The 26,194-nt window shown below is 38.0% G+C and overlaps 1 pseudogene; it reads left to right on the forward strand.

Moving 5' to 3' along the window:
- Positions 1-5,636: 5,636 nt before the first annotated feature.
- On the forward strand, positions 5,637-26,128 carry LOC102409173 (annotated as a pseudogene).
- The last annotated feature ends 66 nt before the right edge of the window (positions 26,129-26,194 follow it).

The following is a 26,194-nucleotide window of genomic DNA, read 5'->3' on the forward strand; positions in this document are numbered from 1 at the left end:
AAACTGCATTTTCCAAGTCTTCTGTAAATGTGTTATCATATTTTCATAATTAAAAATTTTTTAAAGCAAATTATTTTCCAAAAATAATTTTCAGAACAAATAATATAGGAGAACTATTTTTCTGTATGTATAATGTGGAGATACCCTTTGAAAATAAATTTTAAATGTACTGTTTAATGCTGCAACTCTACATCTTGGTAATCTTTCATACAGAAAGACTTGCAAGTGTTCATGCATGCTAAGTCACTTTAGTCGTATCTGACTTCTTGCCACCCCATGGACTGTAGCCTGCCAGGCTCTTCGGTCCATGAAATTCTCCAGACAAGAATACTGCAGTGGGTTGCCATGCCCTCCTCCAGGGAATTTACCAAACCCAGGGATTAAACCCACATCTTTTATGTTTCCTGCATTGGTAGGTGGGTTCATAATTATATACTGAATTCCCATTAGCACTTAAATTGCTATCAGTTTATGAACACACTAACCTACAACATAGGTATGCATTATACAGCCATGAGAGAAAACAGATGGATTATGGACAATATTGTTGAATACTCTCCATGTCACATTACTAAGTAAATAAAAAGTTGCAAAAATTACAAAAAATAAGCATGACATTCTTCTTTGGACATAAAATTAAACATATGTAAATATATGTAAATTTGCATACCACAGGGAAAATGATCTTAAAGACTACACTGAATTTCCAATGAAGAGAATTTAAATTTTAGTTCTATATATTTTTCAATGGTTTCTAATTGTGCATTTATTGTTTTTGTAGATTTTATGGGGGATACAAGTGTTGTGACCCTCCTAACCCTCCAACTTGCTGATGTCACTTTATTTCTAATTCTGTGTCAAAGGGGCTGCAGTCACAAGAACCTCTCATTTGCTATTATTTTTACACTTTTTATCCCTTACAAGATATAGTTGATGTTCTATGCAAGGACATCAATATTTAAATGTGTGATGACTGACAAAACAATATTAAACACACTGTATAATCTGGAAGTGTTCTACACTTTGTCCTTTCAGTTGCTTTCTACATCTGCTATTTACATATTTACTTGAGATGGAGCTGTTTTAATTTAACTTCCTGACTGATTTCTCTTTGGATGTAAGCATCAGTTCGGTTCAGTCATTCAGTTGTATCCAACACTTTGCGACCCCATGAACTACAGCACGCCAGGCCTCCCTGTCCATCACCAACTCCCAGAATTTACTCAAACTCATCTCCACTGAGTCGGTGATGACATCCAAACAACTTACCCTCTGCCGTTCCCTAGTCCTCCTGCATTCAATCTTTCCCAGCATCAGGGTCTTTTCCAATGAGTCAGTTCTTCATATCAGATGGCCAAAGTATTGGAGTTTCAGCTTCAAAATCAGTCCTTCCAATGAACATTCAGGACTTATCTCCTTTAGGATGGACTGGTTGGATCTCCTTGCAGTCCAAGGGACTCTCAAGAGTCTTCTCCAACACCACAGTTCAAAAGCATCAGTTCTTCAGTGCTAAGCTTTCTTTATAGTCCAACTCTCATATCCAGACATGACTACCAGAAAAACCATAGCCTTAACTAGAAGGACATTTGTTGGCAAAGTAACGTCTCTGCTCTTTAATATGCTGTCTAGGTTGGTCATAACTTTCCTTCCAAGCAGTAAGCATATTTTAATTTCATGGCTGCAGTCACCATCTGCAGTGATTTTGGAGTCCCCCCAAAATAAAGTCTGTCACTGGTTCCACTGTTTCTCCATCTATTTGCCATGAAGTGATGGGACCAGATGCCATGATCTTAGTTTTCCAAATGTTGAGCTTTCAACCAACTTTTTCACTCTCCTCTTTCACTTTTATCAAGAGGCTCTTTAGTTCTTCTTTGCTTTCTGCGATAAGGGTGGTGTCATCTGTGTATCTGAGGTTATTGATGTTTCTCCCTGCAATCTTGATTCCAGCTTGTGGTTCATCCATCCTGGCATTTCTCATGATGTACTCTGTATACAAGCTAAAGAAGCAGGGTGAAAATACACAAACTTAACATACTCCTTTACCTATTTGGAACCAGTCTGTTGTTCCATGTCTAGTTCTAACTGTTGCTTCTTGACCTGAATACAGATTTCTAAAGAGGCAAGTAAGGTGGGGAGATATTTCCATTTCTTTCAGAATTTCCCACATTTTATTGTGATCCACACAGTCAAAGGCTTTGACATAGTCAATAAAGCAGAAATAGATGTTTTTCTGGAACTCTCTTGCTTTTTTGATGATTCAGAGGATGTTGGCAATTTGATCTCTGGTTCCTCTGCCTTTTCAGAAACTATCTTGAACATCTAGAAGTTCACGGTTCACCTACTGTTGAAGCCTGGCTTGGAGAATTTTGAGCATTATTTTACTAGTGTGTGAGATGAGTGCAATTGTGCGGTAGTTTGAGCATTCTTTGGCATTGCCTTTCTTTGGGATTGGAATGAAAACTGACCTTTTCCAGTCCTGTGGCCACTGCTGAGTTTTCCAGATTTGCTGGCATATTGAATGCAGCACTTTCACAGCATCATCTTTTAGGATTTGAAATAGCTCCACTGTAATTCCATCACCTCCACTAGCTTTGTTCGTAGTGATTCTTCCTAAGGCCCACTTGACTTCATATTCCAGGATGTCTGGCTCTAGTGAGTGATCACACCATCGTGATTATCTGGGTCCTGAAGATCTTTTCTGTATATATCTTCTGTGTTTTCTTGCCACTTTTTCTTAATATCTTCTGCTTCTGTTAGGTCCATACCATTTCTGTCCCATATCGAGCCTATCTTTGCATGAAATATTCCCTTGGTATCTCTAATTTTCTTGAAGAGATCTCTAGTCTTCCCATTCTGTTGTTTTCCTCTATTTCTTTGCAGTGATCACTAAGGAAGTCTTTCTTATCTCTCCTTGCTATTCCTTAGAACTCTGCATTCAAATGGGCATATCTTTCCTTTTCTCCTTTGCTTTTTGCTTCTCTTCTTTTCACAGATATTTGTAAGGCCTCCTCAGACAACCATTTTGCTTTTTGGATTTTTTTTTTCTTAAAGATGGTCTTGATCCCTGTCTCCTGTACAATGTCACGAACCTCCATCCATAGTTCATCAGGTATTCTGTCTATCAGATCTAGTCCCTTAAATCTATTTCTCACTTCCACAGCATAATCACAAGGGATTTGATTTAGATCATACCTGAATGGTCTAGAGGTTTTCCCTACTTTCTTCAATTTCAGTCTGAATTTGGCAATAAGGAGTTCATGATCTGAGCCACAGTCAGCTCCCACTCTTGATTTTGCTGACTGTGTAGAGCTTCTATATATGGTTTTTCCTGTGGTCATGTATGGATGTGAGAGTTGGACTATGAAGAAGGCTGAGCGCTGAAAAATTTATGCTTTTGAACTGTGCTGTTGGAGAAGACTCTTGAGAGTCCCTTGGACTGCAAGGAGATCCAACCAGTCCATTCTGAAGATCAGCCCTGGGATTTCTTTGAAAGGAATGATGCTAAAGCTGAAACTCCAGTACTTTGGCCACCTCATGTGAAGAGTTGATTCATTGGAAAAGACACTGATGCTGGGAGGGATTGGGGGCAGGAGGAGAAGGGGACGACAGAGGATGAGATGGCTGGATGGCATCACCGACTCAATGGACGTGCGTTTGAGTGAACTCCGGGAGTTGGTGATGGACAGGTAGGCCTGGTGTGCTGCAATTCATGGGGTCGCAAAGAGTCAGACACTGACTGAGTGACTGAACTGAACTGAACTGAACTGATAGAGCTTCTTCATCTTTGGCTGAAAAGAATATAATCAATCTGATTTCAGTGTTGACCATCTGGTGATGTCCATGTGTAGAGTTCTCTTGTGTTGTTGGAAGAAGGTGTTTGCTATGACCAGTGCGTTTTCTTGGCAAAACTCTATTAGCCTTTGCCCTGCTTCATTCCATACTCCAGGCCAAATTTGCTTGTTACCCCAGGTGTTTCTTGACTTCCTACTTTTACATTCCAGTCCCCTATAATGAAAAGGACATCTTTTTTGGGTGTTAGTTCTAGAAGGTCTTTTAGGTCTTCATAGAACCATTCAACTTCAGCTTCTTCAGTATTATTGGTCAGGGCATAGACTTGGATTACTATGATATTGAATGGTTTGCCTTGGAAACGAACAGATGTCATTCTGTCGTTTTTGAGATTGCATCCAAGTACTGCATTTCAGACTCTTTCATTGACTATGATGGCTATTCCATTTCTTCTAAGGGATACTTGCCCACAGTAGTAGATATAATGGTCATCTGAGTTAAATTCACCCATTCCAGTCCATTTTAGTTCGCTGATTCCTAAAATGTCGATGTTCACTCTTGCCATCTCCTGTTTGACCACTTACAATTTGCCTTGATTCATTGACCTAACATTCCAGGTTCCTATGCAATATTGCTCTTTATAACATCGGACCTTGCTTCTATCACCAGTCACATCCACAACTGGGTGTTGTTTTTGCTTTGGCTCTGTCTCTTCATTCTTTCTGGAGTTATTTCTTCACTGATTTCCAGTAGTATATTGGGCACCTACTGACCTGGGGAGTTCCTCTTTCAGTGTCCTATCCTTTTGCCTTTTCATACTGTTCCTGGGATTCTCAAGGCAAGAAAACTGAAGTGGTTTGCCATTCCCTTCTCCAGTGGACCACGCTTTGTCAGATCTCTCCACCATGACCCGTCCATCTTGGGTGGCCCTACATGGCATGGCTCATAGTTTCATTGACTTAGACAAGGCTGTGGTCCATGTGATTAGATTGGTTAGTTTTCTGTGATTGTGGTTTTCATTCTGTCTGCCCTCTCATAGAGAAGGATAAGAGGCTTATGGAAGCTTCCTGATGAGAGAGACTGAATGAAGGTGAAACTGGCTCTTGTTCTGATGGACGGGGCCATTTTCAGTAAATCTGTAATCCAATTTTCTGTTGATGGGTGGAGCTGTGTTCCCTCCCTACTACTTACCTGGGGCCAAACTATAGTGGAGGTAATGTTAATGGGACCTTCTTCAAAAGATCCCATGCAGTACTGCTACACTCACTGCCCCCAACCTTGCAGCAGGCCACGACTGACCCACACCTCCATTAGAGACTCATGGACACTTCCAGGCAAGTCTGGGTCAGTCTCTTGTGGGGTCACTGCTCTCCTGGGTCCTGGTGCACAAAGTTCTGTTTGTGCCCTCCAAGAATCTATTTCCCAGTCCTGTGTAAGTTCTGGCAGCTCTATGGTGGGGTTAATGGTGACCTCCTCCAAGAGGGCTTATGCCACACCCAGGTCTGCCTCATCCAGAGTCCACGACTCTGTGGCAGTCCACTGCTGACCTGTACCTCCACAGGAAACCCTCAACACAGCTCTGTCTCTGTAGGGTCCCTGGGTCCTGGTGCACACAAGGTTTGTTTGAACCCTCTTAGCATCTCTAGAGGGAATGGGGTTCGATTCTAAAATGCAAATTCACCCCTCCTACCATCTTTCTGGGACTTCGCCTTTGCCCTTGGTCATGGGGTACCTCCTCACAGCCACTTCAGTGTTGTGCAGCTGCCGCTCCAGCACCTATCCACTTACTGGGGTTTCTCTGATCTTGGACATGGGGTACCTCCTCATAAGCATGAGGAGATATAAGCATGAGCAATGGCAAAATAAGTCAGCAATTTTTGCATATGAATAAGATTTCTATGAAATGTCTGTCATTTCTGTTACTGCTAAGGCTGACTTGCTACTTTAGCTCTGGAAGTTGTGGAAAGGTGCTGGCATGGCCAGTGAAATATAGTCATTGGATTAATGAAGATGATTCTGGATCAACTTGTCACACGGGGTCATGATCTGACTGTTTTGACATCTTCATTGCATTCTTATTGATCCCAACAAACCATCTGCTATTAAGTTTGAGGCTTTCCATGCATCTTTAGCTAACGATGATTACAAAAATTTTATCAAGCATTTTGTCAAGATGTGTGGATGGATGTGTCAAAACACTCATTTTGAACACATTCCTCAATGCTGAAAAATGCAATTTTGGAATATTTTGATACTACTATGAAGTTTTGAGATGTTGTTTCAAACAAAAAACTTATGATAAAGCTACAGGAATCAAGATTCAAGGTTGTTCTTGCAGATGTCATTGGACTTGTGGTGAGTTTCTGGCTGAGATACTTAAAATACTTTTAACGTACAGTCTTCGTTTCACCCCTGGTTATTCAATTGAAAAATATAGTGGAAAAATTCCATTCCCACCATCCTAGATACCTGTTATTATGTCAGAACTAAATGACCATATGACATTCATGGAAAGGCTAAAAAAATATGATATATGTATTTTAATTTGACTTCTGTTTCCAGGCATTTAATGTAAACAAATGGAATCTATTTTACAGCGAAGTGCTTAGGTAAGTTATCTTTTAGTTTTTAGGATGAGCCCTAACTTTTCTGGTGCCTCAGAAATTGTGTTTGTATAGAGTTCCAATAATTTTTCTCCTGTAAGTGTAAAGATGGAATGAAAATATAAAATGATCCACTGATCTCATAAATAATACAGAAACACTTAAATTATATGGCAAAGTAGAACCAGAGATCAAATTGCCAACATCTGTTGGGTCATCAAAAAAGCAAGAGAGTTCCAGAAAAAAATATCTACTTCTGCTTTATCGACTATACCAAAGCCTTTGACTGTGTGGATGACCACAAACTGGAAAACTCTTAAAGAGATGGGAATACCAGACCACCTTACCTGCCTCCTGAGAAACTTGTATGCAGGTCAAGAAGCAATAGTTAGAAGTGGATATGGAACAACAGACTGGTTCCAAATAGGGAAAGGAGTACATCAAAGTTGTATATTCTCACCCTGCTTATTTAGAAGGACTGATGTTGAAGCTGAAACTCCAATATTTTGGCCACCTGATGCAAAGAGCTGACTTATTTGAAAAGACCCTGGTGTCGGGAAAGATTGAAGGCAGGAGGAGAAGGGGACGACAGAGGATGAAATGGTTAGATGGTATCACCGACTCAATGGACATGAGTTTGGGTAAACTCAGGGAGTTGGTGATGGACAGGGAGGCCAGGCGTGCTGCAGTTCATGGGGTCACAAAGAGTTGGACACGACTGAGTGACTGAATTGAACTGAACTATTTAACTTATATGCAGAGTACATCATGAGAAATGCCAGGCTAGATAAAGCACAAGCTGGAATCAAGATTGCTGGGAGAAATATCAATAACCTCAGATATTTAGATAACATCACCCTTATGGCAGAAAGTGAAGAAGAACTAAAGAGCCACTTGATGAAAGTGAAAGAGAAAAGTGAAAAAGTTGGCTTAAAGCTCAACATTCAGAAAACTAAGATCATGGTATCTGGTCTCATCACTTCATGGCAAATAGATGGGGAAACAGTGGCAACAATGACAGACTTTATTTTCTTGGGCTCCAAAATCACTGTACATGGTGACTGCATTCATGAAATTAAAAGACACTTGATCCTTAAAAGAAAAGCTTTGACCAAGGTAGACAGCATATTGAAAAGCAGAGACAACTTGGCCAACAAAGGTTCATCTAGTCAAAGCTATGGTTTTTCCAGTGGTCATGTATGGATGTGAGAGTTGGACTATAAAGAAAGATGAGCACTGAAGAATTAATGATTTGAATTGTGGTCTTGGAGAAGACTCTTGAGCGTCCCTTGGATAACAAGGAGATATAACCAGTCAGTTCTAAAGGAAATCAGTCCTGAATATTCATTGGAAGGACTGATGTTGAAGCTGAAACTCCAATAATTTAGCCACCTGCTGTGAAGAGCTGGCTCATTTGAAAAGACCCTGATGCTGGGAGAGATTGAAGGTGGGAAGAGAAGGGGATGACAGAGGATGAGATGGTTGGATGGCATTACTGACTCAATGGACATGAATTTTAGTAAGCTCTAGGAGTTGGTGATGGACAGGGAGACCTGGCGTGCCGCAGTCCATGGGGTCGCAAAGAGTTGGACACAACTGAGCAACTGAACTGAACTGAACTGAAAGTAGAAGCCTATGGACTGTCACTAACACAGAACATTTCAGGAAGTAACAAGCCACAAACTGAATAACTTGGAAATTCTCCAAGCAATTATATATCCAACTTACAAAATTTTTTTTTAACTTAAAAAAAAATCACTGGAAACCCCATAAAATTTCTTGATAGATGAAGTCATTTAAATTTAGAAATGACACACATATATGGAGCACAAGTATCTAGGTAGGATTTAGAAATTCTTTCTATTTGGTTACCTCAGTTTCTATACTGTATTATTCGTGTCCAGCTCTTTGCGACCCCATGGACTATACAGTCCATGGAATTCTCCAGGCTAGAAGACTGGAGTAGGTAGCTTTTCCCTTCTCCAGGGCATCTTCCCAACCCAGGGATAGAACCTAGGTCTCCCGCATTGCAGATGGATTCTTTACCAGCTGAATAAAAAGGGAAGCCCATATTATATTATAATATATTATTATATTGTTATGTTATTATATTATAGGGCTTCCCAAGTGGCTTGGTGGTAAAGAATCTGCCTGCCAATGCAGGAGATGCAAGAGACCCAGGTTTGATCCCTGGGTTAGGAAGATTCCCTGGAGGAGGACACAGCAACCCACTCCATTATTCTTGCCTGCAGAATCCCATGGACAGAGGAGCCTGGCAGGCTACAGTCCATGGGGTCTCAAAGAGCTGGACATGACTGAGAGACTGAACACTTATGCATATTACATTATACACATATCTAATTGCTTTATCAAAGAACAGACACTTTCAAACATCTTTGGCTGTTTCATTCTAAGCTCCTTTCTAAAAATTACTTAAAATATTCACATGGTAGCATTCTCATTTTGTCTCATCTTCCTTCTTGCTTTTGTTTTTGTTTTTCCTTTCAAGAAGACCCACTACATTATCAGAGACAATTGGGAAAGCTGAGATGTGGCTCATTTGAACCTACTGTGATTTTGAATTCCCTTGCCTTCTGCTACCAAATTTTGTATTTGTTGGAGACCTCCACTGCAAACCTGCCAAACCCCTGCCTAAGGTGGCATATTCCTATTTGCTTTGTTTTGTTTATTTTGCATTTTCAATAAGTCTGCTTGTTTTATTTAGAATATTTGATTTCAATGAGATGTAGAAAGTTTACAAAAGTGATCTGCCAACTAAAAACTCATTTATTTCTATGCAAACACAGTATGTGAATTTTATTATCATTAAAGAATAAACTGAAAAGTCAAGAACAAGACAAGGGTGCCCACTCTCACCATTACTATTCAACATAGTTTTGGAAGTTTTGACCACAGCAATCAGAGCAGAAAAAGAAATAAAAGGAATCCAAATTGGAAAAGAAGAAGTAAAACTCTCACTGTTTGCAGATGACATGATCCTCTACATAGAAAACCCTAAAGACTCCACCAGAAAATTACTAGAACTAATCAGTGAATATAGTAAAGTTGCAGGATATAAAATCAACACACAGAAATCCCTTGCATTCCTATACACTAATAATGAGAAAATAGAAAGAGAAATTAAGGAAACAATTCCATTCACCATTGCAATGAAAAGAATAAAATACTTAGGAATATATCTACCTAAAGAAACTAAAGACCTATATATAGAACACTATAAAACACTGGTGAAAGAAATCAAAGAGGACGCTAATAGATGGAGAAATATACCATGTTCATGGATCAGAAGAATCAATATAGTGAAAATGAGTATACTACCCAAAGCAATTTATAGATTCAATGCAATCCCTATCAAGCTACCAATGGTATTCTTCACAGAGCTAGAACAAATAATTTCACAATTTGTATAGAAATACAAAAAACCTCGAATTGCCAAAGCAATCTTGAGAAAGAAGAACGGAACTGGAGGAATCGACCTGCCTGACTTCAGGCTCTACTACAAAGCCACAGTCATCAAGACAGTATGGTACTGGCACAAAGACAGAAATATACATCAATGGAACAAAATAGAAAGCCCAGAGATAAATCCACGCACCTATGGACACCTTCTCTTTGACAAAGGAGGCAAGAATATACAATGGATTAAAGACAATCTCTTTAACAAGTGGTGCTGGGAAAACTGGTCAACCACTTGTAAAAGAATGAAACTAGACCACTTTCTAATACCATACACAAAAATAAACTCAAAATGGATTAAAGATCTAAACGTAAGACCAGAAACTAGAAAACTCCTGGAGAAGAACATAGGCAAAACACTGTCCGACACACATCACAGCAGGATCCTCTATGACCCACCTCCCAGAATACTGGAAATAAAAGCAAAAATAAACAAATGGGACCTAATTAAACTTAAAAGCTTCTGCACAACAAAGGAAACTATAAGCAAGGTGAAAAGACAGCCTTCAGAATGGGAGAAAATAATAGCAAATGAAGCAACTGACAAACAACTAATCTCAAAAATATTCAAGCAACTCCTACAGCTCAGTTCCAGAAAAATAAACGACCCAGTCAAAAAATGGGCCAAAGAACTAAATAGACATTTCTCCAAAGAAGACATACAGATGGCTAACAAACACATGAAAAGATGCTCAACACCACTCATTATCAGAGAAATGCAAATCAAAACCACTATGAGGTACCATTTCATGCCAGTCAGAATGGCTGCGATCCAAAAGTCTACAAGCAATAAATGCTGGAGAGGGTGTGGAGAAAAGGGAACCCTCTTACACTGTTGGTGGGAATGCAAACTAGTACAGCCACTATGGAGAACAGTGTGGAGATTCCTTAAAAAACTGGAAATAGAACTGCCTTATGATCCAGCAATCCCACTGCTGGGCATACACACCGAGGAAACCAGAATTGAAAGAGACACGTGTACCCCAAAGTTCATTGCAGCACTGTTTATAATAGCCAGGACATGGAAGCAACCTAGATGTCCATCAGCAGATGAATGGATAAGAAAGCTGTGGTACATATGTACAATGGAATATTACTCAGCCATTAAAAAGAATACATTTGAATCAGTTCTAATGAGGTGGATGAAACTGGAGCCTATTATACAGAGTGAAATAAGCCAGAAAGAAAAACACCAATACAGTATACTAACACATATATATGGACTTTAGAAAGATGGTAACAATAACCCTGTATACGAGACAGCAAAAGAGACACTGATGTATAGAACAGTCTTTTGGACTCGGTAGGAGAGGGCGAGGGTAGGATGATTTGGGAGAAAGGCATTGAAACATGTATAATATCATATATGAAACAAGTCGCCAGTCCAGGTTCGATGCACGATACTGGATGCTTGGGGCTGGTGCATTGGGACGACCCAGAGGGATGGTACGGGGAGGGAGGAGGGAGGACGGTTCAGGATGGGGAACACATGTATACCTGTGGCGGATTCATACTGATATATGGCAAAACCAATACAATATTGTTAAGTTAAAAAATAAAATAAATTAAAAAAAAAAAGAATAAACTGGGAAGGAGGGTATCCTGGGGAAATGATAAACCCATGAGACTTTGAGAATATGCTGATCAAATCATGAATTCATTATTGAACACATAATCAAGCATCAGACATTCATTCAAAAATAATTATAATGGTGACTAGCATGTTCCAGAAATAAGTTCTGCAATGCAGAGATGTGTAGGCACAGTTTCTGCCACCTGATACTCTACGTGGAAAGATAGAATGGGAAAGTAAAGTCATTCAGTCGTGTCTGACTCTTTGCAACCCTGTGGACTGTAGCCTACCAGGCTCCTCTGTCCATGGGATTCTCCAGGCAAGAATACTGGAGTGGGTTGCCATTTTCTTCTCCAGGGGATCTTCTTGACCCAGGGATCGAACCCAGGTCTTCCACATTGAAGGCAGACGCTTTACTCTCTGAGCAACCAGGGAAGTAAAAGATAGAATAGCAGCACACAAAAATTGTGTGAAAATTATTATAATAAGAAAAGACCACAACACTAAAGAAATATCCAGAGTGAATCACAGAAATTATCTCTGAGGCACTGTTATTAAGGTGAGATCTGAAGGATATTTAGGAAAAAACAGAAGGGATAGGGCATGTGCAGGGGAAGACAGGAAAGAAAAACAGGTGGAGTAGTAATGACAGTTCCCAAGAAGTCTAAGTTTGGTCTAAACAGGAAGAGGCTGAGTAAAGAAGCAGATGATGCTAGAGAGGTAAGCTGGAGACAGATAAGTATAAGGAGTTTGAAACATCTAGTAGGAGCACTACAGAGAAAATTAAAAAGGTTAAGAAAGGGAGAGAGATAATCACATTTAAAAGAAACACAAGATTTAGTCACTGTGTTGGGTTGTAAAGGGGCTAGAGTGGAAATGGCCATCGTTTAGCAGGCAAGATACAGACAAGAAGGATGGAAAACTAGACTACAATGTTCATAGAGATATAAGCACACTAACATAACAACAGTACCAACCTCATATTGTTATTTTAGGAAAAAAAAATTTTAGTAGGTATGCAGTACCTAAAATGTTTCTGACACATATTCAGTGATCCAGAAGAAATATTAACTATTGTTATTGATAGTACATTATAGTAACAAAATTACAATAATATTGTCATTATTGTAATTTTGTTACTATAACATACTATCAATAGCCCAATGTGCACCAGCCACTTGGATTTTATTTGTGAATTGATATTTAGAAATCAGTTTTCCAATACATCAAGATTATATAATCCAGTAAAGTCCTAGAGAGTAGATATTCTAGGGAGTTGTTTAAAAGTAAATTTTTTAATGTTTTATGTTAAAATATAAAGGTAATCAAAAAATTGATCTCTTTAACAAGTGGTGCTGGGAACTCTGGTCAACCACTTGTAAAAGAATGAAACTAGAACACTTTCTAACACCATACACAAAAATAAACTCCAAATGGATTAAAGATCTAAATGTAAGACCAGAAACTATAAAACTCCTAGAGGAGAACATAGGCAAAACACTCTCTGACATACATCACAGCAGGATCCTCTATGACCCACCTCCCAGAATATTGGAAATAAAAGCAAAAATAAACAAATGGGACCTAATTAACCTTAAAAGCTTCTGCACATCAAAGGAAACTATTAGCAAGGTGAAAAGACAGCCTTCAGAATGGGAGAAGATAATAGCAAATGAAGCAACTGACAAACAACTAATCTCGAGAATATACAAGCAACTCCTCCAGCTCAACTCCAGAAAAATAAATGACCCAATCAAAAAATGGGCCAAAGAACTAAATAGACATTTCTCCAAAGAAGACATACAGATGGCTAACAAACACATGAAAAGATGCTCAACATCACTCATTATCAGAGAAATGCAAATCAAAACCACTATGAGATACCATTTCACACCAGTCAGAATGGCTGCGATCCAAAAGTCTACAAGTAATAAATGCTGGAGAGGGTGTGGAGAAAAGGGAACCCTCTTACACTGTTGGTGGGAATGCAAACTAGTACAGCCACTATGGAGAACAGTGTGGAGATTCCTTAAAAAACTGGAAATAGAACTGCCTTATGATCCAGCAATCCCACTGCTGGGCATACACACTGAGAAAACCAGAAGGGAAAGAGACACGAGTACCCCAATGTTCATCGCAGCACTGTTTATAATAGCCAGGACATGGAAGCAACCTAGATGTCCATCAGCAGATGAATGGATAAGAAAGCTGTGGTACATATACACAATGGAGTATTATTCAGCCATTAAAAAGAATACATTTGAATCAGTTCTAATGAGGTGGATGAAACTGGATCCTATTATCCAGAGTGAAGTAAGCCAGAAAGAAAAACACCAATACAGTATACTAACGCATATATATGGAATTTAGAAAGATGGTAACAATAACCCTGTGTACGAGACAGCAAAAGAGACACCGATGTATAGAACAGTCTTATGGACTCTGTGGGAGAGGGAGAGGGTGGGAAGAATTGGGAGAATGGCATTGAAACATGTAAAATATCATGTATGAAATGAGTTGCCAGTCCAGGTTCGATGCACGATACTGGATGCTTGGGGCTGGTGCACTGGGACGACCCAGAGGGATGGAATGGGGAGGGAGGAGGGAGGAGGGTTCAGGATGGGGAACACATGTATACCTGTGGCGGATTCATTTTGATATTTGGCAAATCTAATACAGTTATGTTAAGTTTAAAAATAAAATAAAATTTAAAAAAAAAAAAAGTAAATTTTTTAATGTTTTATGTTAAAATATAAAGGTAATCAAAAAATTTAATACATTTAATAAAATTAAGTTAAATGAAATATAATCAGTTCAGTTCAGTCACTCAGTTGTGTCTGACTCTTTGTGACCCCATGGACCACAGCACCCCAGGCCTCCCTGTCCATCACCAACTCCCAGAGTTTACTCAAACTCATCTCCATTGAGTCGGTGATGCCATCCAACAATCTCATCCTCTGTTGTCCCCTTCTCCTCCTGTCTTCAATTTTTCCCAGCATCAGGGTCTTTTCCAATGAGTGAGTTCTTCATATCAGGTGGCCAAAGTATTGGAGTCTCAGCTTCAACATCAGTCCTTCCAATGGACACTCAGGACTGATCTCCTTTAGGATGGACTGGTTGGATCTCCTTGCAGTCCAAGGGACTCTCAAGAGTCTAATGAGTATATTCAATTTAAAATTATAATGTTAAGAATTTTTTAAGGTTTTTCCAAACAGATGAGCAAGATAAAATGCAATAGTTTTTTTTGTAAGGGTTGAGGATTTTCACCAGTGCTTTAGCTTTTAAAAAAATTATTCAACAATATAAATGTATGAAATGTATGACCTAACAATTTTTGCAACAAAATCCAACATTTCCTCACCTTCACACCAGCATTTAAACCATTCCTCATTAAAAACTCCAGGGTTTTACATCTTACAGCATAAAAGGGAGAATTTATTCTCATTTATTCTAATAACCAGGTGTTTTCTGCCTATACTAAGCCTAAAGAAAACATCAGAAAATCTCCCTTAAAAGAATGTAGGTCTCAACATCATAGCTGCCTGATAGAATTTACACTGCATACATAAGAACCATAAATTCTGCACATGTAATAAGGACCAAATAATTATTCATACATTAATCTTAAAATTGCCCATATTTTCAAATTATAAAAAACTCTCTTCAGTTTAGGATGACATGACAGTCCATGTGAAGGAAAGCAAGAATCTAATATGTGAACTATTTTGTAATGGCTTAAGAAATGCTTCTTGTCTCTTATTGGTGGAAAAATGAAACATCTTTTTCAAAGGTAAAACACAATATCATTTTTGATTACAAAAGCTTGGGTTATCTCTGATAACTTTCAGCATGTCCAAAAGCTGAGATAAGATTAGTGAAAGTTATGTGCTACCTAACTCCATTTTTTAAAAGATTTCCCCACTCTCATTTCAGGAAAGTGACAATGCTAATAGGAGAAGAGATTAGCAGGAGAGGAAGAAGGTAAAAGAGAAAGATAAATAGCAGTAAATCACAATAATTACTAATAATATGTGTTGTTATTAAGTTGGAGAAATGAGATTAGAATCCAAGTCAATGATTGTGAAGACTTTATTATACAGAGAAACTGTTCTTTCAAACTATCACCTTTTCCATTAATTATTAGGTTTTCAGAAAATTTCTGTACTTTTTGAAGAAACAAGATGTTTGGCAAAATGTGTCCCGAATCTTAAAAATGCTTATAGCCTTTGGCTTCACAATATACTCCTATGAAATGATATAGAAAAAAATTATCAAGATGTGCAAAAACAATATTTTGGGCAGTAATTCATAAGAGTCAACACAGGAAGCAATCTAAATATCCAGTATTAAGCAATGATTAAACAATGTATCAATGTGCACATCATACCATTATAATTGAACTATCAAAGAATACTTAATTACCCTAAATCATCTACATATGAGACTTATTTGGAAACAAGTGGAAAATAACATAATAAGATCATAATTTTCCTGTAGGATAAAAAAGAATATAAGTTAGATTACAATTTTCAAAATATATGTCATAATGTATATTTAATTATAGAAGTAGATAAAAGATTTGAATGAATGTACAAATTCTAGCATAATTTTGTCAAAGTCCATCCATGTTATCAAATATGACAAAATTTCTTTCCCATGGATGCATATTATTCTACGTCTGTGCCTGTGTGTGTGTGTGTGTGTGTGTATTTCAGATCTTCTCTATGCATTCATCAAGTGATGGGCACTTAGGTTTTTTCCCTTCAGTTCATTCGAGTTCAGTCACTCAGTCGTGTCCGATTCTTTGAAACCCCATTGATTGCACCACTCCAGGCCTCCCTGTCCATCACCAACTCCCAGAGTTTACTCAAACTCATGTCCATTGAGTCGGTGACGCCATCCAACCATCTCATCCTCTGTCATCCCCTTGTCCTCCCACCTTCAATCTCTCCCAGCCTCAGGGTCTTTTCCAGTGAGTCAGTTTTTCATATCAGGTGGCCAAAGTATTGGAGTTTCAGCCTCAACATCAGTCTTCCAATGAACATTCAAGACTGATTTCCTTTAGGATGGACTGGTTGGATCTCCTTGCAGTCCAAGGGACTCTCAAGAGTCTTCTCCAACACCATAGTTCAAAAGCATCAATTCTTTGGCACTCAGCTTTATTTATAGTCCAACTCTCACATCCATACATGACTACTGGAAAAACCATAGCCTTGACTAGATGGACCTTTGTTGGCAAAGTAATGTCTCTGCTCTTTAATATGCTGTCTAAGTTGGTCATAACTTTTCTTCCAAGGAGTAAGCATCTTTTAATTTCATGGTTGCAGTCACCATCTGCAGTGATTTTGGAGCCCAAAAGAATAAAATCTGTCACTGTTTCCACTGTTTCTCCATCTATTTGCCATGAAGTGATGGGACTGGATGCCATGATCTTAGTTTTCTGAATGTTGAGCTTTAAGCCAACTTTTTCACTCTCCTCTTTCACTTTCATCAAGAGGCTCTTTAGTTCCTCTTCACTTTCTGCCATAAGGGTGGTGTCATCTGCATATCTGATGTTATTGATGTTTCTACCTGCAATCTTGATTCCAGCTTGTGCTTCATCCAGCCCAGGGTTTCTCAGGATGTACTCTGCATGTAAGTTAAATAAGCAGGGTAACAATATACAGCCTTGACGTACTCCTTTTCCTATTTGGAACCAGTCTGTTGTTCCATGTCCAGTTCTAACTGTTGCTTCCTGACCTGCATACAGGTTTCTCAAGAGGCAGGTCAGGTGGTCTGGTATTCCCATCTCTTGAATAATTTCCCACAGTTTATTGTGATTCACACAGTCAAAGGCTTTGGCATAGTCAATAAAGCAGAAACAGATGTTTTTCTAGAACTCTCTTGCCTTTTCAACGATCCAGAGGATGTTGGCAATTTGATCTCTGGTTCTCTGCCTTTTCTGAAACCAGCTGGAACATCTGCAAGTTCACGGTTCACCTATGGTTGAAGCCTGGCTTGGAGAATTTTGAGCATTATTTAATTAGCATGTGAGATGAGTGAAATTGTGTGGTAGTTTGAGCATTCTTTGTTATTGCCTTTCTTAGGGATTGGAATGAAAACTGATCTTTTCCAGTCCTGTGGCCACTGCTGAGTTTTCCAAATTTGCTGGCATATTGAATGCAGCATTTTCACAGCATCATCTTTTAGGATTTGAAATAGCTCCACTGGGATTCCATCACCTCCACTAGCTTTGTTCATAGTGATGCTTCCTAAAAGCCACTTGACTTTGCACTCCAATAAGTCTGGTTCTAGGTGAGTGATCACACCATTGTGATTATCTGTGTTGTGAAGATCTTTTTTGCACAGTTCTTTTGTGTATTCTTGCCACCTCTTCTTAATATCTTCTGCTTCTGTTATGACCCTACCATTTCTGTCCTTTACTGAGCCTGTCTTTGCATGAAACATTCCCTTGGTATCTCTAATTTTCTTGAAGAGATCTCTAGTCTTTACCATTCTATCGTTTTCCTCTATTTCTTTGCATTGATCACTAAGGAAGGCTTATCTTTCCTTGCTATTCTTTGGAACTCTGCATTCAAATGGGTATATCTTTTCTTTTCTCCTTTACTTTTTGCCTCTCTTCCTTTCACAGCTATTTCTAAGGCCTGCTCAGACAGCCATTTTGTTTTTTCATTATAAGGGACTGGAATTTTCCCCTTGGTCCATGAATAATGCTACAACAAACATAGAAGCATATATCTCTTCACTACACTGCTTTTGCTTTCTTTAGGTATATACCCAGAGGTGAAATTTCTGGATCACATAATAGATCTATTTCTAATTTTGTAGAAAACTTCATTTTATTTTCCATAGACACTCAACAAATTTACATTTCCTTTTCTCCACATCTCATCAACATGTATCACTTATATTCTTGATGGTAGACTTTCTAACAGTTGTGAGATGGTATCTCATTGAGGTTTTGATTTCCATTACCCTGAATATCAGTGATGTTAAACATCTCTTCATATACCTGCTGGCCATTTGGGTACCTCTGGAAAAATGTCTATCCTGTCTATCTGCTAATTGCAATGAATTTTTTGATTATTGAGATGTATGAGTTATATATATATATAATTATTTATATTATATATATTATATATAAATAAGATGTTAATGCCTCTTTTCATGTGTGGTTTGCAGTATTTTTCTCCTATACTGTAGGTTGCATTTTTATCTTACCGATTGTTTCTTTTGCTGTGCAGAAACTTTTATGTTTGATTTAGTACCACTTAGTTGACTTCTTTTTCTTTTGTTGTGATTTTGATGTCATATCCAAAAAAAAAAAAAAAGAGTTTCTTTTAGGAGTGTTATGATTTTTGGTCTTATATTTAAACCATTGTTCCATTTTCGAATAATTTTTGTGAGTGGTGTAAGTTAGGGGTCTTATTTCATTCTTTTTTTTTTTTTTTTTTTTTTTTTTTGCATGTGTTAATCTAGTTTCCTCAGAAGAGAAAGAAGAGACTAACCTTTCAAGATTGGGTGCTCTTGCCTTCATTGTTGAATATTAGTTGACTGTACATGCAAGGATTTAATTCTGGATCCTGTATTCTGTTCCCTTGTCCTATGTGTCTATTTTTAGGCCAATTCCATATTGTTTTAAATACTGTAACTTTGTAGTATAATTTGAAATTGAGAGGTGTGTTATCTTTGGCTTTGGATAGTGTGGACACTTAACTATTTCTTTGTGTTTTATTCTATTTCTTTCAACAAAGTCTTGTAGTTATCATTATACGGATCTTTCACTTCACTGGTTAAATTTATTTATAGCTATTTTCTTATTCTTGATGCTATTGTGAATGAGATACTTTTTTTTCAGATGTTTCATTGTTAGTATACAGAAATACAACTGATTTCTGTATGTTGATTTTATATCTTGCTGCTGCTGCTGCTGCTGCTGCTGCTGCTACTAAGTGGCTTCAGTCATGTCCAACTCTGTGCGACCCCATAGACAGCAGCCCATCAGGCTCCTCCATCCATGGGATTCTCCAGGCAAGAATACTGGAGTGGGTTGCCATTTCCTTCTCCAGTGCATGAAAGTGAAAAGTGAAAGGGAAGTCACTCAGTCATGTCCGACTCTTAGAGACCCCATGGACTGCAGCCTACCAGGCTCCTCCGTCCATGGGATTTTTCTGGCAAGAGTACTGGAGTTGGGTGCCATTGCCTTCTCCTTATATCTTGCAACTTTACTTAATTTGTTGATTAGTTCAGTTTTATGGTTGACTGTCTGAGATTTTCTATACAAAAAAAATTTGTCATCTGCAAAAAGTGATAATTTTTATTCATCCTTTTTGATTTGGATCCTTTGATTCCTTTGTCTTACCTAGTTGTTCTAGCAAGAACTTCTAGGTTAAGCTGACTAAGTGTGGGAGTGGGCCTCCTGGTCTTGTTTCTGATCTTAGATAAAATCCTTTAACTTTTCACCATTGTGTATAATGTTACCTTCGGATTTGTCATATACAGCTGTTATTATTGAGGTATGTTCTTTCTATATCCACTATGTTGAGGGTTTTTAATCATAAAAGGATTTTTTTGTTTTGTCAAATTTACTGAGATGATCAAGTTATTTTGTCTTGTATTCTATTGGTATAAAGTATTACATTTGATTTTGGTATGTTGAACTATCCTTTCCTCTCAGGGATAAATCTCACTTGGTCAGGCTATATGGTCCTCTTAATGTATTCTTGAATTTGGTTTACTGATATTTGGATGAGAATTTTTGCATGTATATTCATCCTGGATATTGTCTTATAGCTTTTTAATGTGATGTTCCTATTTATTTTGTATCAGGATAATGTTGTCCCACTGGGGAGCAGGTGCTCTCTGGGGTACCCATTGAGATGATGGCAAGAGTCCCTCACAGCAGTTGCATATAGCACAGCCGACTGTGACATTGATCATACAATATGAGCTCAGGGCAAAGGGTGTAATATGTAAACAAACTCAGCAATATGGTCACTGAAATATGTAACGACATGGGCATATCTCTGGGTCATATATAAATAGGACTCAAAGGATTGCTTTACAGAACTTCCAAACCATAATACCAGACTCTTCAATGTCAGTGATTAGTGATTTAGATAGAGTATTTAGAAATTCTGGAAGAGTTTAAAGTAAGGCATAAAAATTACAGAGCTGACCAACTGATAAAGTCATTTATATTATAATTCTTTCTTAATGCTCATAGTCAGAGAAGTGAAACAGTAATGACTAAGCTAAAATAATTCCCTAGAAAGTCTGATTGGAGTAAACAGATAATGTAGTAGAACTACAACAATAAAGAATTAAAGGTGACTTAAGATCCTGTGGTCATCCCTTCTGCTAAGAATCTATGCTAGTAATTGATAACATTACTGATAAAGAGTCTAAGTATAATCGTGTTAAGACTATATTATCCCCTCATTACTATGTGTACTGGCTGTATCTCATTTCTTGCTTACACACACACACACACACACACACTTGCTTACACACACACACACACATACACACACACACACACACACACACACACACAAACATTCCCACAAATATACCTAATAGAAAAAACTGTCTTCAAATCTCACATATACTTCTCAAGGACCTAAGGAGTGAAGTCTTAAAAGACAGCTATTACTGAAGACAATTTGGATATTCCTCAAAAATTTGAAAATATAATTATAGTCCAGAAATTCCTCTTCTGGGCATGTATCCAAAGGAATTGATATTAGGATCCCAAGATATTTGCACACCACATTCACGAAAGCACTATTCACAAGAGCCAAGAGGCTGAAGCAACCAAAGTGTCCATCAACAGATAAATCCATAAACAAAATGTGGTATCTACAAACAATGAAATATTACTCAGGTTTTAAAAGAAAATTTTGACATTTGTCACAATGAAGAATCTTACATGAGTGAAATAAGTAAATCACAAAAAAAAAACAAATACTGTAAAACTCAACTGATATGAGGTATCCAAACTAGTCAAATTAGTAGAAACATAGAGAAGAATGAAGGTTGCCAGGGGCTGGGGAAAGAGGAAAATGGAGTTCCTTAATGGACATAGACTACCACTTTTGCCAAATGAGAAAGTTCTGGAGATTGGTTGCAGAATATGAATATACTTTACTAAGCTATACACTTAGGAGTAGTTAAGGTGGTAAACTTTATATGTATTTTACCACAATATTGTGAAAAACAGCCACAACTCTAATAATTCCTCAAAATATCAGATTTTCTCTTTAACTGTTTGTAGTCATCCTTCAACAAATGTTTCCTATGCTGTTGCTCTTTTGTGATGGAGCAAATGCTTTTTTTCACAGGAAATGAAAGAGCTTGTGCAGAGCTCTGGAGAAAATGGTATTGTGGTGTTTTCTTTGGGGTCAATTGTTAGAAGAAAACTTCTAACATGTCAGAAGAAAGAGCTAATATTATTACATCAGCCCGTGCCCAGATTCCACAAAAGGTATGCACAGTAACTTAATAGTGGGCAACTATTAATATTTAATAAGTTGGTGTTTTTCTTTATGGGGAGGGAGGTGGGAGGGGGGTTCAGGATTGGGAACACGTGTACACCTGTGGTAGATTCATGTTGATGTATGGCAAAACCAATACAATATTGTAAAGTAATTAGCCTTTAATTAAAATAAATAAATAAATATTTAATAACTTGGTTACACTCTATAAAAGGTCAGATTTTAGACATCTTCTGTAAGAAAGGTAAACCATTTAATAGCTTCAGCTTATCTCAAATATTTCTGTTGTTGCTATTGCTTAGTCACTAAGTTGTATCCAACTCTTTTGTGGCCCCACGGACTGTAGCCTGCCAGGCTTCTCTGTTTGTGGGATTTCCCAGGCAAGAATAATAAATTGGACTGCCATTTTCTTCTCCACAGGATCTTCCCAACCCAGGGACTGAACTGTGTCTCCCGCATTGCAAGCGGATTCTTTACCATTGAGCCAGCATGGAAGCCCCTCAGATATATATATAAAAACCAAAATATATACAGCAAGTGCTAAAGTAGCACAGAGTGTCTTTGACTGATGAGAATTTTGAAGTAATATTGTGATAAGAAAGAAGTATATTTAAGAGATGCATTATGAATTCTGGTATTATAATAGTAGGGTGGGAAAGTACAGAAATTGCCAAATTATGCCCTGTTATTTACTCCTTTATCTTGAAGGACTCATAAGGATACAGTACACATACAGATGTTCTCAGAAGTTAAATTTTAACAGTAAACATCAGTCAGTCAGTTCAGTCGCTCAGTCGTGTCTGACTCTTTGTGATCCCATGAACTGCAGCACGCCAGGCCTCCCTGTCCATCACCAACTCCCAGAGTCCACCCAAACCCATGTCCATTGAGTCGGTGATGCCATCCAACCATCTCATCCTCTGTCATCCCCTTGTCCTCCCGCCGTCAATATTTCCCAACATCAGGGTCTTTTCAAATGAGTCAGCTCTTTGTATCAGGTGGCCAAACTATTGGAGTTTCAGCTTCAACATCAGTCCTTCCAATGAACACCCAGTACTAATTTCCTTTAGGATGGACTGGTTGGATCTCCTTGCAGTCCAAGGGACTCTTAAGAGTCTTCTCCAACACCACAGTTCAAAAGCATCAATTCTTCAGCACTCAGCTTCCTTTATAGTCCAACTCTCACATCCATACACGACTACTGGAAAAACCATAGCCTTGACTAGACGGACCTTTGTTGACAAAGTAATGTCTATGCTTTTGAATATGCTGTCTAGGTGGGACATAACTTTCCTTCCAAGGAGTAGTGTCTTTTAATTTCATGTCTGCAGTCACCATCTGCAGTGATTTGGGAGCCCAGAAAAATAAAGTCAGCCACTGTTTCCACTGTTTCCCCATGTATTTGCCATGAAGTGATGGGACCGGATGCCATGATCTTAGTTTTCTGAATGTTGAGCTTTAAGCCAACTTTTTCACTCTCCTCTTTCACTTTCATCAAGAGTCTCTTTAGTTCCTCTTCACTTTCTGCCATAAGGGTGGTATCATCTGCATACCTGAGGTTATTGATATTTCTTCCGGCAATCTTGATTCCAGTTTGTCTTCCTCCAGCCCAGCATTTCTCATGATGTACTCTGCATATAAGTTAAATAAGCAGGGTGACAATATACAGCCTTGACCTACTCCTTTTCCTATTTGGAACCAGTCTGTTGTTCCATGTTCAGTTCTAACTGTTGCTTCCAGACCTGCATACAGGTTTCTCAGGAGGCAGGTCAGGTGGTCTGGTATTCCCATCTCTTTCAGAATTTTCCTCAATTTATTGTAATCCAGTCAAAGGCATTGGCATAGTCAATAAAGCAGAAATAGATGTTTTTCTGGAACTCTCTTGCTTTTTTGATGATCCAGTAACCATAGTAGCACAATAATGTTAATTTTGATAAAAGCCTGAAATGTGCCATGCAATTTATACTTGCGAGGTAATCCTGGCCCCTTTTATTTCCTCTAAATTTTAGTGCGCTATTCAGTGTGCTTTTCAGGGAGCTACCTAGGTAAAGAAAGGATGGTCAGGGCCCCACAAACTGCCTCCAGACATCCAACCAGCCACAGTGATTTAGAGAAAGAGAAACATAACATCCCTGTTTGACTGGGCCCTGTCAGATCAAAGACCAAAGTGTGAAGATGGGGTCCTGCCCTTAGAATGAACCCTGCCCATTGTAAAGTCTGACTCCTAGTGGACTCGGTTTCTCCTCCAAATTGAGGAAGGAAAAGAGGCTGTAAGAAGTATGAGGAAGACTGGCATGGAAAAGATTCAGTTGCCTCCTCCTCCATAAAATATAGTAGTAATGTATTTTCTACTATGTAAAATACCCTTGAGTGTTATCTTCTACTATGTAAAATATCGTTTTGGAAATTTGTGAACTACTTTTTAGTTTGCTATCTGATATTATAGTTTTCTTCTAAGCACCTACACTAATTTTTTGCTGAGAACTTAAAGTTATTTTACATTCACATGACAAGTATTAGTCAAATGCTAGTAAATTAAAATACAGTTAAAGGAATTGCTTGGGAATCAAAGTTGGTTATCTTATTTTGGTACTGGGCAAGCAAACCACATTAATCAGTGCTGTCAATGCTTTGTGCCTCATTGTCAAAATGTTCAGGACTGATTCAATAAATTTTAGCAACATCATTTTGGAACTTTTTCAACAGCCTTATTGATATTTAAAAGTAGTAACATGGTTTTCTTTTCTAAATTCAAACAATTTTGAAACTAGTAATAGTGCTAATACTCTGGATTCATGTAAGATACTACCAGTTGCCATATTTGTTGGAAGTAGGGCTTAACAATTTGCAATCTAAAAGAACTTATACTTCCTACGCAGCATAAGTTAAATTGATTATTGATAAATTAGAGACTTCCCTATAGCTCAGATGGTAAAGAATCTGCCTGCAATGCAGAAGACATGGATTTGATCCCTGGGTCAAGAAGATCCTCTGGAGAAGGAAGTGGCAACCCACTCCAGTATTCTTGCTGGGAGAAACCCATGGACAGAGGAGCCTGGCAGGCTACAGTCCATGGAGTCAGAAAGAATTGGACACAATTACATCAATTTGTAAAAATATTTCTCATTGCATGCATGACTGTATGCACTTTCCTTTCTATAAATAAATAAATAAAAACTCTAATGAAATAATGAGTTACATTAAGTGGATATAAGTTAGCTCCCTTCTATAACAGTCAAAAAGAAATAAACCAGTAACTATTAAATTTGAGAGCTAGTATATGAAATAAAGTAAATTGCAAGTTATTAGTAATCTGTGACTGTTTTTGCACCAGAGTGAAGACCACCTAATGATTTCTCAAATATTTATACTTGTCATTGAAAAATCTCATTTGTCTATGCCGTTATGTGTGAAAGGTCATGGCTGCATAGAAACAGTAATAAGTACATAAAATGTGGGCATTCCATGTCACATTTCATGATAAAATTTGTTTTTTCCTCCCTCTGCTTGCATTCCCACTACAATTATGCTTCCTGTTGCCTTGACTCCCTTCTTATCTGAATAGCTTCAGTATTTCTTTAAGAGAGAATATTTCTGACATGCCCTTCCCTGGTTTTTTTGTTCATGTGCTTCCTTTTATCCAGACTGTTCTTTCCATTTCTTCACTTGCCAATCTTGGATTCACTTGTGGAATTAAAGTGACAAAGCACTCTTTTCAGAAAGTCTTCACTTACCTCTTCAACAGACTTAATGGATTCTTGCTCTGAGTTCTGAAAGCAGTTTAAATGCAGTTTCCCATGTATCATCATCTGTTATCTAAAAGACACTGCTTCTTTCAGTGCCTTATAATACCCATTTTATTTCTAAGACTTAAAGTTAATAATTCTACTGAAATTCACTCAACCCTAGGCCATCCAAAAACCAAAGCTTTCATAACTCGTGGTGCAACCAATGGCATTTACAAGGTGATCTACCATGGGATCCCTATGGTGGGCCTTCCTTTGTTTGCTGATCAAAATGATAACATCACTCATATGAAGGCCAAGGGAGCAGCCGTCAGATTGGACTTGGAAAATGTTAAGAACAGATTTGCTCAATGCTTTGAAGCAAGTCATTAATAATCCTTTTTAAGTATAGTTTTGTTTTTCTAGATACTCTTCTTAGAGAAGTTCTCATATGAAGACAAATAAGTCTTCATATAAATACAATGAGGAGTAAGACTGTTCAACACTTTGAAAACAGTCATCAGTAACCAT

The sequence above is a fragment of the Bubalus bubalis genome, chromosome 7, assembly GCF_019923935.1.
Source record: "Bubalus bubalis isolate 160015118507 breed Murrah chromosome 7, NDDB_SH_1, whole genome shotgun sequence".
Lineage (NCBI taxonomy): Eukaryota > Metazoa > Chordata > Mammalia > Artiodactyla > Bovidae > Bubalus > Bubalus bubalis.